A 12,251-nucleotide genomic window follows, 5' to 3' on the forward strand; every position below is an offset into this window, starting at 1 on the left:
TGTATGTGTTCCAGTGATTTTTTGGGGCTAATTCACAATGAAACCAGAAGTTTTAACGTTTGACTGGGCGCCATGTTCTGGTTGTGAGTCGATGGTAGTTAATAGGCAGCTGTGATGTAAGTCTGCGAGAACGCTGGGATTGTTGCACGTGAGTGAAGTAGCAGCAAGGGCTTCTTCCAGAATGGGGGTGAGGTTGTCTACTGTTAGTTTCTTGGTGTTTCGAGTCTCCACCGTGTCCAATGGGATTGGTTTATGATGCAGTTTCTCTTGGCTAGTTAGGGTAAAGCTGATGAGATGGTGGTCTGCCCAGTCAGTTGGGACAATAGAGTCTATGGAGATATGAGTGTTTAAGGTGAGTATCCAATCTAATATTCTACCTTTGTTGTGAGTGGGGGCATTGACTATCTGTGAGAAGTTCATATTTCTGAGCGAGGCGTGAAATGCATTGGCTTTTTTGTCATATTTACCATTAAAGTCTAGGTTAATATCCCCAAGGATTATGAACTTAATGTTCGGTTTCAGATGGGGGGTAAGGAGGAGTGGAATGTCTAGTTCTGGATGGGTGCTGCTGTTAGGTGCGCTGTAAATGACCAGTTTTGTCATTTTTGGGATAATTGTACATTTTGCAAAGAGTAGTTTGTATCCTTCTATGGGGTTGATGTTCTGAGTTGCAGGCTGGATTTAGCTATTATGGCTACTCCGCCTCCTTGGGCGATGGGTCTATCCGCCCTTAGGATGTTGAAGTCTGTTGGAATGGCTAAGGCTAGTAAGGGTCCTGAAGCTTGGTGAAGCCAGGTTTTCGATACTAATAGTAAGTCAAGGTTATGATCAAGCATAAGGTCTTGGGTCTCATTGGTATGAGTGCCCAGTGAACAAACATTTAGAAGTGCACCTGAAATGTTTTGCAATGGGTCTGATAGGGGTTGGTTGGGTGTACTGGTTTGAGGTAGTGTGACCGTAGTCAGTGGGCGTTGTACTGGTGCTATATCTGATTGAAGTGTTAGGTCAACAAGAGGTGATGCAGGAGTGTTGCTAGGTCTGGAAAAGATCTGGGGCTATGCTAATGTTGGGACTGTCTGGACCCAGGGCTAGCTAGCCTTTTGGTTGTATCCCCTGAGCTTCTATTCAGGGCTACACCCAATTTACCCGGGGCTATAGCCCCCGCACCTCCCACCCTAGCAAAGCCTCTGAGGGGATGACTTTGGTGTTGGAGTATGCTTTTTTTGTAGCGCTGATGATGCTTTGCAGTTGCGTTTGGGTGAAATTAGACAATTTCATGGTGCACCTATGGGTTTTTGGGGAGGTACTAGCATGGTCTATGTAGCGAGTATGAGCTTGTAGCGTATGTAGTCTAATGGATCCCTGGCTGGGGCAAATGGTAAAGGTTGTTGGTGAGGCTCATTTGGACCTTGACGCGGTATGGAAGTCTGCAATATTGTTGAGTATGTGGTGGTGCTCTTTCTTGTTGGGATGTTGCGCCATGTTTGAATGGAATGGTGGGGAGGTGGGTAGAACCAGGGTGGTGCAGGGGATGGGGTGGTACCTGGGGCATCCCAATCTGGCCAGGCCTAAGTTCAATTTGATGAAAGTGCCTCCTGAGCAGGGAGTGGCAGCATTTATGATTTTAAATGGGTACATTTTAGTGGGGAGAATGGGAATGAAGTTATGGGCTTGTAGGTTTGGCATTTGAGGCATTTCTAGCTACTTGGGAGGAAGCTAGTGAAATTTAGAGCTCTGGGTGCTGTGGTTTGCATGCAATGTTTGCAGAGAGGTGAGGTGGCGTGAGAACAGGGTGCGTGTCACTTGTGCGGTGTGCAGCAGGTGCATGGAGTTGGCAGTGCAAGGTGGGGTGCTGACTGCTATTTGGAAAAGCGACTATCAGTGCAGAGCCGTGGTACAACGTTGTAGGGCATGTGGTAGCTGACAGAGCGGGCAGCAATGCAGGATGCTAGTACATGTCACAAATAACAGAGCAAGGCATTGGTACATAATAATAGAACACGTTTCAGAAGTCTGTATAAAAGAAGCGTAGCGGCTGCACAAGCTAAAGTTTACACAGGCTATGCTGGTCATGCCATGTGGCTCACTGGTGCTATTGGTGTGAGAAAACAGTTCTGAGGGCAGTAGTGCAAAGGCTAAACAACAGAGAGTGTCTTGATTAGCAGAACATTGTAAATAATGGAAGGGCGGGCCTCAGCATATTCCGATATTAGTTTAACAAGTGTAGCCTTTACAGTGAAGCAATCGAGTTCGGACATGGGGAAGAGATGAACAGCAGTATTACCAGTGACTTGTGACAATATATGAATATCTAAGTAAAAAAGCAACAATAATCAGTGTTTTACCATCTATCCTGACTCTAGACAGGCTCGAGACAGGAACCTTTGTTTGTGCATCTTCGTTTGGAAAGCCGGCTAAAGCCTGCCGGCATATGGTTGGCGTAGAGGTGCAGGAGATAACCAATCAGGCATCCAGGGTGGGAATTAGGCGAAATTCAGTGGAAAGATGATTATTAGTTGTGCAGGGCGGCCATTTTATCCTGTGCTGCTCCTCGTGGGGCACAATGGGGGTGATGTTCAAAGATTCCAAAATGAGGGAAAAGCATCGTGATTAACCGCTGGAAAGTGATCAGGGAGTTCCACTGCAATGATGAATAGAAAGTTGCAAGAAAGCGCGTTCCGCCGAACTAACAAGAATAATCAGTCGTTTCTAGCTGATAATACACGCATAGCCCACAGGCTTACCTGGGCAACTGAGTAGTGTGCCAGGCACTCCAGATGGGAGTGGACACTGCTCCTGCAGTGTGAGAGGGGATCCAGCTCCTCTGCGAGATCAGCTTCTTCTGGTAAAGCTCCAGACAGGCGCCTTTGTTCATGCGCCTTCGTTTGAATAGCCGGATAACGCATGCCGGCATCTGGTTGGTGTAGAGATCCTGGAGATGACCAATCAAACATCCAGGGTGGAAATTAGGTGAAGTTTGGTGGAAAGATGATTTTTAAATGTGCAGGGAGGCCATCTTATCCTGTGCTGTTCCTCGTGGGGCACAATTGGGGTGATGTTCAAAGATGCCGAAAATGTGGGAAAAACAGCAGAATAACGGCTGAAAACCGAACAGGGAGTTCCACTGCAATTATGGATAGAACATTGCAAGAAAGCAGGTTTTAACACACTAAGAAGAATAATCAGCTGTTTGTAGCTGATAATACACACAGAGCCCACGGGCTTACCTGGGCAACTGAGTATTGCACCGGGCACTCCAGATGGGAATGGGACCGAGAAGCTTGGGTAATGCAGACACAATCCCTGTTGGCCTCAGAACGGTGGGACATGTTTTTAATTGGTGACAAACCAAGCTTGGTCTTGGCAGTAATGACATTTATAGACCACATTTTTAAGGAATAATGGATGATAGATCTATTAGAAATGCAATTTGTTTTGATCCAGGGATCTGTCTTGTCGGTTTTTGATTTTAATTTCTATATTGACAAGAAACATGGGGGTTTATATACTGTCTTCTGTGAATGAGTGGTAAATTGTTAAAGGTTTTCTAATAAACAAAACAAACAAAAAACACACAAAAAATGTCCGACATCAAGGTTATCAGAAGGTTCAAGATTGACTAGTGTTGCACTCAGAAGGATAAGGACTGTATATTCGTGGGGTGTGGTAGAAGTAACTTACCGTCCTATTTGGCCCTCTGTTGATCTCTACCAAACATCATCAGAACTGAAATTGGTAGTAGACTGTGTCCATTAGTAGGGTGTTTCTTTTCGAATTCTCAATTAAATTTTTTCTCTTCTCCCCTTTTTGTCCTTCTACGTGTAAATTGATTATTTTAGTGTATTTTTAATTGTATTCAATGTTTTTATGTTTTTGTTTGTCACACCCTGAACAGACCCTCTGCTGAAAAGCCCTCGCAAGACAAGGCTGCGGTGTTGTGTTAAGCAGGTGCTCAGGAGGCACTGCCCACCTATTCGTAATACGTTGTGCCTATGTCAATGCATCCAAGCCTTTAAGAACCGAGAATTGGACCCTCTGCGGCAAAGCCCTTGAAGGACAAGTCCATGGTGTTGTGTGATGAAGGTTCGCAGGATACACTGCCCGTTGATACGTAATACATTGCGCCTACATCACTGCATCCTAACCTTTAAGAACTGAGGATCGGACCCCTGGGGAAAAGCCATCGCAGGACAAGGCTGCAGTGTTGTGTGACACAGGTATTTAGTGGCAAATGAGTAGTGGTGCAGAGTGCGATCACATGACTCAACCATCGACTATCCGCATCCGAAAGGTAAGAAAGGTGCATTGAGGCAGAGCAGCCACTACTGCTCTCTACTAAACTTCCCAGCCTTTCCGCGTACTTCAACCTACCATCCGCCTTTACATACGCTGTTCCTTGTGCAATCTTAGGCTCGCCACCCTCTAGCGGTTAGCTGTACTTTGTGTTTCCTGTCTTCCTGTCTTTTTTCCAGGTCCCTGCTTGTGGTTACTATTTACTGTAGATCTGTGCCCTTTGCCCCTCTTTTTGTTCTAGGTGTCCCCCCTTAACTGTGTAACTTTTTCTGTGATCTCTGCCCTTAGGCTCTCTCCCACTCTCTAGGTCTCCCCCATTAACTGTGTAACTGCTACTGTGATCGGTGCCTTTAGGCTCTCCCTCACTCTCTATGTACACATTACTGGCTAGATTCTTGTCTCCCCCGCCTTGCTTGTTCCCTATTGTGTTACCCCCACACCCCTGTCGGCACATCCTGCACCTGCCCACTCATAATCGCTCCTCCTCCTACTTTCCTCTTTGCACCCTCTATGGTGCACTGCATCTCTCCTATCTTCACCAGCTGCTACTTGTGGGATGTATTGACCCACTTCTGCTCTGCTATGCGGCATCACTCTGTTATGGTGGGGCCAGAAACAGCAAAATGGCCACAAAACCTTTGTGCGTGCCAAAACCCCTGAAAATCATGCTTTTCAATGCACAAAAAGATGGCTGTCCAATCTGTCACTCATGTTGTCCGTGGTGGAATAGAGCTCTCACTACTGGAAAGTGTCACTGGGCTCCACAACAATTGAAGTTGGAGTGCAGAAGGAAAAAGCAGTGCTTTGCTAAATGAAACTCCAAGATTTCTTTGAATCTCTTTTTTTTGCTGCTGAAACTTCAGAATGCTGGTACAAAACACCTTCCAAACAAATTCTAAATTCCTACTGGGTGCTACAATTCACATAGTTTAAGAAATCATTGTGAATTTACAAGGTTCTGAAAAGCTAAGAGCATAAAGAGATTTTCACAGCAAAAGTGGCCTGCCTGTGGATCTGTCAAGAAATCTCTGTGCAGCAGAGGGCTGCTGGGATGGCAGCTGTCAGGGGCCTGCCTGATTAAACTTTAACATGTATAAACTGAAAATCAAATGTTTGCAATCTAAGAGGCCTGTTACTGATAGTAACCCATATTGTAATTGTTTTAATCCCATGATTTCAAATCTTGAATGAGAATTCTAGCTGTTATGTTTGTTTTTTGCTAGGGAAAAGGCCAAAGAATTTAACAATTAATTTAAACCTTTGCTGAAGCTGCAGAACTTGAATAACAGTTTGTTCTCACAGAAGGAAGGTTTTTCCCCCCAACAGGAATTCACAGAGAGGCGTTAATTACAGGGTAGGAAAGAACCTGGTCTACAGAGGCAAAAGGAACAATGAAAAACTGCAGAGCAGGACATTGGAAGTGTGAAGACAGTCGTAAATGGCCTCTGCAAGGAACAAACATGGGGGATGGCTCCTGGGCTTCCAGGGAGAGACAAAGGGGTGGAGCCACAACAACCATTTGTTGCTTAACATGGACAAAGAACATATTTTCAAAAGACGGATGACTTACTATTTAAAATTGTGAAAAATATAAAAATAACTGAGTTGTTAATTTAATTTCTAGTGGTACGTTTTCAGAGGCAGCAAAACCGTGTGACATGTTCTTGAAAGCAATGGCAAGAAAGGTGATTTTATGCAAAATGTATTTCCGCTAGAATTGTGAAACATTATACACTTATTCCCATGTTAAATACGCACACTTGTAGAAATTTGCTCAAAAATTGGACATTGTGTTCATAGTGAAAAGGGCAAAATTCTGTGAAAAGTGAAGACAAGATCCCACAGCTATGGGGTTTGGAGGAATAGCTGCTATGTAAAATATGTAATCTGTATATGTGATTATTATAGAGATTGCACATGTGTAAATATGTATTGTGACAAAAGTAGACTTTGTGTTCCAGGGGCTAGGGGTGGATTCTCAGCCTCATAAATTTGCACCATAAATATGACACTCCGTTTCTCTTCTCCTATCAAGGCAGAGAGTAGATGCTGACCCAATCACCTTTCAAAGGGGCAGGCTTAGCTCAGCCGGCCCATACACCCCCATTGTGATGTCATTTTTGGGGCATAAATAGAGACAGCAGAAAACAGATAGGGACAGACATATTCACTCACTGTCCTGATGTTGGCAGAGCACCCTGCTACTGAACTTTACATCTTCCTTGCTCCAGATTTCAGGAACTTGGCAAAGCAAAATGGCCTATTGCATAGCTGAACCTTTCTCAGCTAGGCCTCAAATTCCAGAACAGAACCCCACAAGCCTAAGGAGAAACATCATAATACAGCTGGGATGTGCTGTTACTGTTTGCCTGCTGAAAACAAATATCCTCAGAACCAAGAAGGGCAGATCCGATCCAGTCCTGTGCCATGCTGTGACCAGAGCGCCTTGCAGATCCTGCCAGTCCGATGTGCCCAGCTGTCTTTCCTAAACCAGATCCACCCCCCTGACCAGAATCCTGATGGTCCCTTTTAAAAACATATCCAGTAAGTATAAATAGGAAGAATTGTGTCACTAGCATATGTACTTTGCATAGTCTTATCCCTATCTTAGACCCATCCCATCTTGTATTTAGAACCTGCAGTGGTAGGATTATATTTGCATTGTCTGAAACCTCTCTCTAAACCGCCTATCTTTCCTCCAGAACTAATATTGTTAAAACTATCATTGTGCTGATCCCTTTTCTAATCTGAAGAAGGCGAGTTTCCTTAGCAGGCAATCACCCTGATCAAGTGACTGTGTTCCTGTGTGGTATTCGTTTTGTTCATAAGAACTGATAACAATTTCAGCAATTTTGACCATATTTGGTGTTTTTGCCCAGTCCATTCTAAAGATAACTGTAAACACTATTTTGACAGCTTGACAGTCAATTCCGTTTTCTCTTGTGTTTGAAAGTGGGAAAGTGGGATTGATATTCTATTTGATTTCTGAAATTCCTGAATACCTGCTCTCCCCTCCTATCTCTTTATATTACCTATTGGGGGTTGAGGGGTTTGCAGGGGGAACCTCTAACCACAGTGCTATCTGATCTGAACCCGCACAGAAGTATTTCTGTGCTGAATTGTTTTGCTCTGTACTTACTCCTTGTGTATTAAAGATATTATTTAGTGTTACCTCACCCCATTGATGATTGTTGTGTACCATTAAACTTTAAATACATAAATAAATATTTCCCTATGCAACCCAGCCTGATTCCTTGTTCAGTGTGACCGGGGTGGTTCCACGAGAAGGGCGTGATATATCGTTCAGAATAATGAACTTTTAGACAAAAATAAATAAGGATTTCAGTTGTGCACTACATGCTAAGCGTTGACTTGGGTGTGTGCCGGATTGAAATCACTTACAGCTTGGGGGCTCGGCAAGAGATCCTGAATTAGACATACCACTTGTGACAGTCTAACACAGTGTGCTAACTGACGGGGTACATACACCTTGTTGGGCTACCAGACTGTGGTACACTGTAAAAACACCCTGCAATAGAAATACTCAAAGGAGTTAGGCCTGTTTTGCAAAAGTAAATTAACACTGAGATAAGTCAGAAGGAAATTAATATTTCCGGAATGGCGACCCTAGTGGAAATCAATATTGCAAGGGAACACCCACTGCACAAATTGTTTATCAGGGGTGAATGGGTAGAGTAGGATGAGAAAGTCTGGCTGCAGGAAATTAAACAACAAGTCACTTCCACAGAATTAGATACATGACAGGACCAGGGTCCATTACACCAGACACTTAGTGAATTGTATATGGCCCCAAAAGTAAAAGAAGACCAATGTAAAATTGCCAAAATAGCGGCTTACTTGTACCTCCACATTGGAGTAATACAGGAAAAATATGCCGAAAGCCTAGATCTGGCATAGAGGCAAGTACAATTCCTAGAGAAAACCCAAACAGATCTGGACTCTGCATAGCAAAGGCTACAAAAGAGCCAATAATCAGAGAGCGAAACCAGACAGTACCTGACAAAATTAAAGGAAGGTCTGGATCTCCTGCAGCAAGAGAAGGCAGAGCAAGATACCAAAATACTGACACTGCAAAAAGAGTGTCAAGAAAGGTTGGATTCTCTACAACAGAGCCAACAAAAGCTGGAGCAGCAATTACATTATAATAGAAATTGATGAACTAAAGGAGGAAAATAATAAATTAATAGTGAAAGATCAACAGATTTTGATGAGAAGCGCCAGAAATTATATGCCATTAGGAACTAAAGGGACGACCTGGCTGAGCAGAGGGGAACTTTATGTCAAGAGAGGGACGCCCTAGGCCAGGAAGTCAGCCATTTAAAAACCAAGTTAGAAGAAAATCACCTGGCCCTTCAGGGACTGGGTGAACTCAAAATGGACTATGAAAAGCTGTTAGAGCATGCCAGGAGGGTGGAAGATGCTCTGGCAAAGAATAATCAGGCCAGTAAGGACCAAACTCAAGAGGTGGGTCTCCTGCAGCAAAAATTGGCCCAATACTCCCAATGCAGGGAGGAAGCACAGAGAGACAATGAGGCTCTCTGTGAAAATAAATGACAGGCTCCATAGACAGATAGCCATGCAGGAACAACTCATAGAGACCAGTCAGGCCTTAACAGCGGAACAAAAGGGCCAGATCTTTGCATGTCATCAGGGAGTAGGGGCTGAAAGAGATGAGGTTAAATGGGAGAGGGAAACCCCAGAGCATATCCTCAGGAACCCTGACATCAAGGACTTTAATCCCTTCAATTCCATGGACTCTGGCACCCCCATGTCCGCTGGATCATATGAACCAAGGGCCACGGGCATGGTAGACTTCAACACAATGGGAAATATGGGGCTAATAGGTCAGTGCCTCCCAGAAATGTATGGGTGGGCATCTATGTACAGGTTCCCAAGTGTTAGGGCCATCTTCTTTGATCAGGGGTACTCCAGAGAGGGGAGAATCAGAGAACTGGATCCTCAGAAATATCACATACCTGGGGATCAGTGAAATCTGGTGGGAATGTCCATGAGACTAGTCCCACTAAGAGCACACTAAAAACCTCTTCCCAGCTAGGACAGTGGGGGGGGGGTACTCAACCAATCCTGGGAGCAAGGAACAGTCAGAAGACACTTCTGAGTGCCACAGGTCCCTATAGACTAGGCCCCTACATTCTGCCAGCCATTCCCAAGCTCGTAGAATCTGGGAGAGTCTAGAAGATCAGACAGCCACCTCTGGTAGCAGTGCCTCCGAGTCAGAGGATGAGTGGACCTGGGTGACCAGAACTAAAAAGACTAACAAAGTTAAGAGAGCTTTACTCAAGGATCCCCTGAAGCAAATAAAAGCTATTAGGAGCATCATCACGCCCTACCACAAAATGCCTTTTATGCAGTTATATTCAGTTTGGGAGCACCTTGAATTGTTTGAGCAGATGATGGAGACTTTCCACCTGAAGGACAGCCAAAGCTGTATTCAGTATGTAAAGTGGATATTTTCACCCGAGTACTCCAGCTTCTTTGCGGGGATGGAGGATCAGAACCATTCCAGATGGTCCACCTATAGGGAGGCCATCCTGAATCATTTTTATATTCATAGAAACCCTCAAGAGGCCCGCAAGGCAGCCTACAACCTACAATTTGGGGAAGACCAGTCCCCACAAGAATTTGTCCAGGTATTGAAATGTGCCTTTGCGCAGACCAGTGCGCAGACTTTGTGCGCACTGACAGTAAGGAATTTGTGAACACCTTCTTTCATGCTCTCCCTAAATACATTATGACCCAGCTAGTGAGGGACTTTCATGAGAAAAGATGAAAAAGATCACTAGACTGGGTCATTGAACAAGTAACTCGCATGTATGAGGTGCAGAAGCCACTAGAAAGCAAAAATATTAGCAAAAGCCCAAAACCAAACAACATCCCTGCTGCTGCTAAGGTGGCAGAAGTGAAGGTTGCCCCCATTTTAGATCTGGAGATGGGGGGGCCTAAAAACATTCCTGTGCAGAATCCGACCAACCCCAGACCCAGAAGGCCCTCGGGCCGATCCCAAACAGGGAGTCAGGGAGGTAACCCCACCAATGGGACCCCTAACTCCCCTGACTACGCTACAAGGGCAACAGACCAATACTGGGCTATGTGTGGACTCCCACAGCCCAAGGGGGGGGGGGGTCCAACCAGACTGCTGCCAACCCAGGGATCTTCCCTCCTCACTTTACTCAGGAGGGCAGTCATCCCCCAAAATTTTGGGCCCAGTTTCTATCCCCGGTACCCACCAAACTTCAACCAACAAAACAACATTTCTTTCTTTCCCCACTTTCCTGAGCCCAGACAGCCCAATCCGGGAGAGGGGAGGCCAAGGATCGAGGGGTACCCAAGCTATTCTAACCAGGGGTATTATGCGAGAAGGGCTAGTTACCCTTCCCGGGATCAACCCGGGTTGAACAGAGGACCCCGTACCAGCCAGAACGGATGTCCCAACTGGAGCGCGAGGTCTAGAACATGGCACATGATCTGGGTCGCATGCTGAGGGCTCAACAGAACCCTCAGATGAGCATGGCGGCCCAGAACTCCTCAAATCCAGGGTCTGGTGCTCCAGAAAAATGACAGGGGAAGAACCCCTACAACCCACCGGTTCCCAGGAAGGAGGCACAAGGGGAAGGGGGGGTGTAAAGCCTTAGAGGAAGCTCCCTTCCCCACTTTTCAAAAGCCCCTAAAAACCCAGGAACCGGAACCAAAATCTTCGGCCCTGGAAAGTCTGCAAAACAAGGAACAGGGGGCGGGTAGGAGAAATAAAGAGTCTAAAAAGGCCCCTAAAAAGGCCCATTTTGTGGAGGAGGTGCAAATCATCCAGTTTGAAGGAGAGGGGTCCTCAGAGAATTCTGGGAAAAAGATCTTCTCCTTCAGGGATGGGGGAACTCCTCCCAAAGAAAAATGGGTCCCAAAGGATCCCAATCCAGACTGGGTAGATGTGGGGACCGAGATAAAACTGCCTTTCATCAAATCCCAGAATGACCAGCACAAAAACCCCCTTGTTCAACCCCATTTTGGTGACTGCCTCCAAAAAGGGGGGGCAGCCCTGAATCAGAACCAGAGGAGTCCAAAACTTCCTCCATATCCAATTGCCACCTTTTTCTTACAGGTTCCCAAGATCCCAAACAAAATCCTGCCCAAATCACCCCTTTGGAAATTCCCATTGAGGGGACTGCGGATTTAGACATTAAAATTGGGTGACACAAGGTGAAGCACCCGGTCATAGTTGTGACTCCACAAGGCACACCATGTTTACTAGGGAATCACATCCTGCATAGATTATCTCCCCTCATAGATTGTGTAAACAAGGTCCTCTGGACCCAGACTAACCAACCAATAAAATTAAAACAGAGTGTCAACCATGTTAGTTTAAATGGCACCTCCCACATGGGTGAACAAAAACCTGACCAAATTGAATTTCATTTCCAGAATAACCAAATCCCAGACGTGACAGTAATTGCAGTAGGACAACAAACTGGTGATGGGGAGTCCTCTCTATTTCTGAAAATCAACCTTCCTTCCAGTCTAATGTGGCATTCCACACTGGAAGGAAACACTGAAATTCTATACAAATTCACAATCAGAAAGTCCCACTCCTATAGTTCAAGAATATGCAAAATCAGCTCAAAGGTTGGCTGATATTCAGAAAATTGGAGAGCAGTTGTTCATCCCTATTCAGTTAAATGAGGGGAAAGACTCTGTTCTCCCCTGAGTATTTGTGAACACCGGTAAGAGCTTCATCAGCGAGGTCATGTTCTGCAAACCCCCAAAAAATCCAGCCATTCACACATTAAAACTGTTAGACAAATGGGAAATTGTCCTGGAAACCCCCAATTCCAAACATCTCCTGCCTAGCAGGTGTATGCTCAAAATCTCCATAGGCAACAAGAGCATAGTCTATAATTGTTGGGTCGTGCGAGGTGTCCCTGCTG

The sequence above is a fragment of the Ambystoma mexicanum genome, chromosome 6q (genome assembly GCF_040938575.1).
Source record: "Ambystoma mexicanum isolate Mex_15411 chromosome 6q, UKY_AmexF1_1, whole genome shotgun sequence".
Taxonomy (NCBI): Eukaryota; Metazoa; Chordata; class Amphibia; order Caudata; family Ambystomatidae; genus Ambystoma; species Ambystoma mexicanum.